Below are 6,000 nucleotides of genomic sequence, written 5' to 3' on the forward strand. Positions count from 1 at the left end.
CATTAGAACCTGTGGAGATAAGTATTATGCTAGCCATTTCATCTGGATGACAGTTTTATGACAATTAAAATATCATTCCCTGAGGTGTACTGCATCCGTTTGCTTTATGACAGTTTTTATTACATTTATATAAGCTAATGGCATTAAAGAAATTTATTGGCTTTAATGCCTGAAATGCATCATTTCTGCGATGATGTTGTTTTTAAATGCCACACAAGGAAAATTAGTACTACTGCCCTGTTACATTTTATGTAATTTCCCCTGCAAATAAATATTAGATTGTCTCAATATGGACGAGAGGAGTTAATGCCTTAAGTTCCCATATGTAACACATTAACTGCTTTTATGCACCCATAACCATGGAAGAACATTAATAAAAGCAGATTTTAAGACAGGGTAACTTTCATTGAAAGTAAAATGGTACGTTTCAGATTCTATACTAGACAGTTTACTGTACTGAGTAGGGGAAAATGCTATATGTGTTTATTTACAATTAAAAAACAATACAGTAATCAATAATAAATAAACAATGAATAATAATTAACTGGAATACAGAAAGCTGACCTATAAATGAGTCTGGTTACCTGCCCATCTAGTGCAGTATTGTTTCCACTGACTGGCAGCAACTGGCCAGTGATTCAGACAGGAGTTCTCCTCAGCCATGCCTGGGATGTCCTGCAAACTGAATTGGAAAACATTTGTAAGGTCCTTTCCTTCAAAATTACCAGCAAGCCTGAGCTTTACCCTGGCACGTGTTTTCCCCCATGCACTTCAGTTGAAGGTGATCCCATGGTAGCTTATCAGAATTGCACTGAATTCAATAGTTTTCTATGTAAAAAAAAAAAAAAATGTGTCCACTAAGATGTTCAGAAAGAGCACCAAAATGTAATCGCCTTCCAACGCCTGCAAAATAATTCGGAAACAGGTGGTTATATTTATTCCACAAATGTATATCACTCCTCCTCTGAAGAGTTTAGGCTGGCAAGGATTTAGACTACCTCATTTTAATCCTCACAACAGCCTTGCGATGTAGATTAGGCTGAGATTGTGTGACTGACTGTCCCAAGGTTTCTCAGTTAGCTTCATGATGGCCCAGTTGGAACCAAGTGTGTCATCAGTCCAAGTCCATCAATACACTGTGCCGACTTTTGAAGCACATCAGATTAGAGGCTGGTAATGTGTATTTTTGTAATAGAAAAATGATTTTTAAAAATGAAGTTAAATTACGTGTGTGTGTGTGAGAGAGAGAGAGAGGGGGGGCATTAAATATATGCAATTTAATGAATACAAATGAACCAGATTTCCAAGTGTGTTTGAATTTCACTATGGGGGCTTTATGCCTCATGAGACAAATCTCTAATCTTCAAAAGTGAAAGGCCAGTGTATTAAAATAAATATCTTCAAGGGCTACCATCTCCCTTGATATAAGTCCTCTTCTGTAGATGAATGGCACGTAAACGCTCTGTATTTATGCGAAAAGGCAGGACATAAGGGCCTTCGTAACGAGCTCAAGATGAGGCTTAGAAATGATTGCCCCCATCCTAAAAGCTTGCAATTAGCCACAGCACATACGTGACGGAGGAGGAAAGGAACGAAAGCTCCTCACTGCGCAAGGCAATTAAGCTCTGAGCTGCCCACAGTCTCTGAGGAGGAGGTCTTATCTTTTGATACGGAGTCATTTGTGTACATCATTGAACTCAGTAGGCTTGACATCAAATAGGCTGAAAGGAGACACGTAGTGTTTAGTGTACGCTTCCTACCTGGTGGCCCCATTAAAAGGAGATACATTCCAGATTATGAACAGAGAGACTGTAGAAAAAGAAAAGCTATTGAATAGGACAACTCAGGAGATAAACAGGCTTGTATTCTTTTTGAGAAGGAGAGCAAAGTTGTTTACTTGAAGTGGGATCTTCTAAGAACCATATGGCACTAATGTTGCCTGAAGAAAACAGGAACATTTTAAATGGGGTTTTATTCTTTGTTAGTACTATTTGAGTTTTGTTTAGGCTTTTCTCAGGCAGTGATACTTAACACAAAGTGGCCTGATTCACTTGCAACAATCTTGGACTAAGAAACCATGATTAGAACTAGAATGAGCCCTGTGACCATGGACTCCCTCCTTGCTTCTCCACTCCTTCGCACGTGCCTCACTATCTTGGCTTGCTCAACCACAGTTTCTTGTGGCATCCAAACTGGGAAACCCTGATTTAATTTTTCTTTTCCAGCTGATCTTCCGTATCCCTAATAAGCAGAGATTGAATCTTGGTGTGGACCAAGCTCAGAGGAAATGGTGGTTTCAACAAGCCAGGATAGAAGCACTGAAATCATGCATATGAGGAGAGGCAGGGCAGGGCAAAAGCCCACGGTTTATCAGCCTGAACTTCTTAATGCCTAAATTCTCTATGGAAAGCAAGTTCAGAAGCATGATCTGGAGTACAAGAATTGGCAAAACATTGCGCAGTTCTGGCAGAATGTTTCCGAAGCATTTGCCACTGAATTTAAGCATTCCGGTATGAATTCTAAAAATTCTGAAAAAAAACATGTAATTCATTTACATCACTAAGTGGGATCAATAATTAAACCCAGATACATGGTATGCCTCATTCCTACTTTCTGAGAAACTATACATTAAACTATGTGCGCTTAAGTGGACAAAGAAAGCTAGATCCACTGAACCCAATCAGGTTCAACTTCTCTGTAAAAGAAAGCATGTCCTGTTGGTGTCGCTAGATTAGCAACCTCTAATTTATTTAACCCCAAAGTCTAAATGTGACATAATTTCCTGCCAACAATTACAGTGGTACCTCGGGTTAAGAGCTTAATTTGTTCCGGAGGTCCGTTCTTAACCTGAAACTGTTCTTAACCTGAAGCACCACTTTAGTCAATGGGGCCTCCCACTACCGCTGCACCGCCACAGGATTTCTGTTCTTATCCTGAAGCAAAGTTCTTAATCCAAGGTACTATTTCTGGGTTAGCGGAGTCTGTAACCTGAAGCGTCTGTAACCTGAAGCGTCTTTAACCCAAGGTACCACTGTATTATGTTTTAAGGACTAGAGCAGATCATATTCAGACTGCTTAGATTCCAGAAGAGCAGTTGTGCTTATCTGCAGCATCATAAAATTAGAGTTTTGTGGCCCTGACTGAATTTTGCCTCACTACATGTGGTAGGAAAGCAGGATCTGCCCACCTACTGGGTGGCACACAGAGACTGCTGGGCATCTACATGTGGGCATAATGTTTGAACAGGGCATTTACCTGTAACGTCCAATCTGTGTGGAATACCAATCACATTTCCTCAGAGCTGGCTGGGAGAAGATATCATGTGTGGATGTCTAGCAGTATTGAGGCAGACCTGGTGGGCAGTGTGAAAAGCTGCATTGTACTGTCCCGACATGCAGAGGATGAATCTTGGGCACAAGATTCTTCTGTCTGGATTTATCAGGTTTATTGTGGCACAAGCTTTTTGGAAATAATCTGACTTCATCAGATGTCTGGGATGGACTGAGAAGGCAATAACTTGAACTGTACCTGAAAGGAGAAAGCTGGTTAACACAAATGATATTATGTCTTGGATATGAAAGAATTGGAAGGATTTTGCAGGAAATGACAGGCATCTATGGCTGCTTCTCATAATATTATTACTATTACTATTATTATTATTAATTTTAATGCAATGCACTTCCAGGTGTAAAAGTGTAACTAGGTAGGGCACTTCCAGGTGTAAAAGTGTAACTAGGTAGGGCATCTACCGAAAGGCTGTCAAGTTTAAGGAGATCTCTGCATCACGCTTGCACAGACCTCCTATTGACATGCTCTAGCAGCAGACCTTCAGGATGGGTCATTCCATAGTTGATCTTAACCATCTCACTGTAGTACAATCAGCAATAATAATAATAATAATAATAAATGCTGTCCCACGACCTATTGAGCATCTGAACCTCTTTCCGCGGTGGCCAATGATGAACTCTCATTTATGCCCATGTGGCCACCTGCTATAGAAGAAGAAGAAGAGTTTGGATTTGATATCCCGCCTTTCACTCCCTTTAAGGAGTCTCAAAGCGGCTAACCTTCTCCTTTCCCTTCCTCCCCCACAACAAACACCCTGTGAGGTGAGTGGGGCTGAGAGACTTCAAAGAAGTGTGACTGGCCCAAGGTCACCCAGCAGCTGCATGTGGAGGAGCAGGGAAGCGAACCTGGTTCCCCAGATTACGAGAGTACCGCTCTTAACCACTACACCACACTGGCTCTAACATCTTTTGCAAGAAGTTTGTAAAGTAGCAGTTGATATCTGATTGGTAGAAAACATCCAATGTTTTTTGAGAAGGGGGTAGTGAAGTAGTCGCAGCTGATCAAATAACGGGATTTTTCCACAGCTGCCTAATACGTTAGCCCTCACCCTATTGTAAAACAGAAGGATCTCTCTGTGTGTATTATTTTCCTTGAAAGGGAGAGTGATGAGAATGGAAGCAGAAGGTCCTGTAGGGATATTAGTTGCCTGAACTATTGCTGCATCACTGTGTGCGAGTGGATATGCTGCACTGTAAAAGGAAACTTGAAGCTTGTCCATGATAATTTGTTTTCCATTGTAATATCTGGAAGCAAAATGCATTATCTGTTTTTAGGAAAGCGATCCTTGCGTGGAGCAGACCTTCCCCTGCCCCCAGTCTCTCATAATCAGCACAGTCTGACCGCTGACATTTACATTAGAAGCCAGTTATTTTTTCAAATCACTTTTCAATGTACATCCAAGAAGAGAAAGGGAGAAGGAAAAAATATGCTGATTTATATAGAGCCTTTTCCTGTGTCATCTGGGGATTATTAGTTTACAAACACTCAACCTTTGACCTGCTTCCCCCATCTCCCTTCCCCCCCCCTCTCTCTTTCTTTCTTTCTTTCTTTCTTTCTTTCTTTCTTTCTTTCTTTCTTTCTTTCTTTCTGAAATGTGGATGAAGGAGAAGCTCCCTTTGAAGTATTGAACACAGTGTACTGTGGAATGTAGTATTTTCTAACATTTTGACTTGTTTAAAGCCAGGATAAGTTATTGCAGTGGTTCAATAGGTTTTTCTGATCTCTGATAACACACTGTCTAGTCAGAGACCCTGACTATAATGAAACTGACATTTCCCCCCAACCCCAGATTCAGGTATAGTGCAGGCACGCCCTGTCAGCTCTTAGGACACAAAACACCTCTTCATTCAAAACGTTGCCATCACTTCACATTTGCCTTAAAGCTATGGGAATACTTTTCAAACACAGAGTCAAGTGGGACTTAGGGGGGTGTAGCTACACAAAGACACCATGCAGCAGTCTTTGCCAACCAAAGTGTGTTGGATGGGGCTCATGGGGATTGCAGCCCAACAACATTTGGAGGGCACCAGCTTGGTGAAGGCTGCCAAACAGGTTAGAAGATGGATGACATGGTTGTATCTCAGGCCACCATGGTTGCATTCCAGAGAGCTGCAGGACTTGAGTGAAAGGAAATTAATGTTGCGTTGCCATCTACTGTGCATTTACTTTAGATGAGATTCTGTCTTTCATTTCTTCCACTCGAATATGAAGAGCGTGGAAATGCATCTTCAGGAACCTTGACTTGCGCGCAACCTCTAAGCGGAACATGTTCTGTAGTTATCTCAAATCTAAAAAGTATGTGAAACGTGAGATGGAGTTCAAAGAGAACGGGCAGGTGGGCAGAAGAATGCAGTGTATCGTACACAGACAGAAAATGCATTTGCTACTGTAGTCTCAGATCAAAGCAAACGCAGAAGAAGACGGAGTCTGTAAACCAGATTAATCCCCAGAAAATATTTTGGAAAACTTGCCTGTGAAGTCTAGTAACATATCGACTTCTAATATCAAGATTACTCCCCCCCCCTTTCCCGGACTTTTTAATATCTCCAAATTTATGTAATAGAATGAGTGACAAGAGAAATCTGTTCCATACTTCATATACCAAAGCTCTATCTATATTAAAAAAAGAAATCCCGTATGTTCATGATTTTA

The sequence above is a fragment of the Podarcis liolepis genome, assembly GCF_965112155.1.
Source record: "Podarcis liolepis genome assembly, chromosome: 4".
Classification (NCBI taxonomy): Eukaryota; Metazoa; Chordata; class Lepidosauria; order Squamata; family Lacertidae; genus Podarcis; species Podarcis liolepis.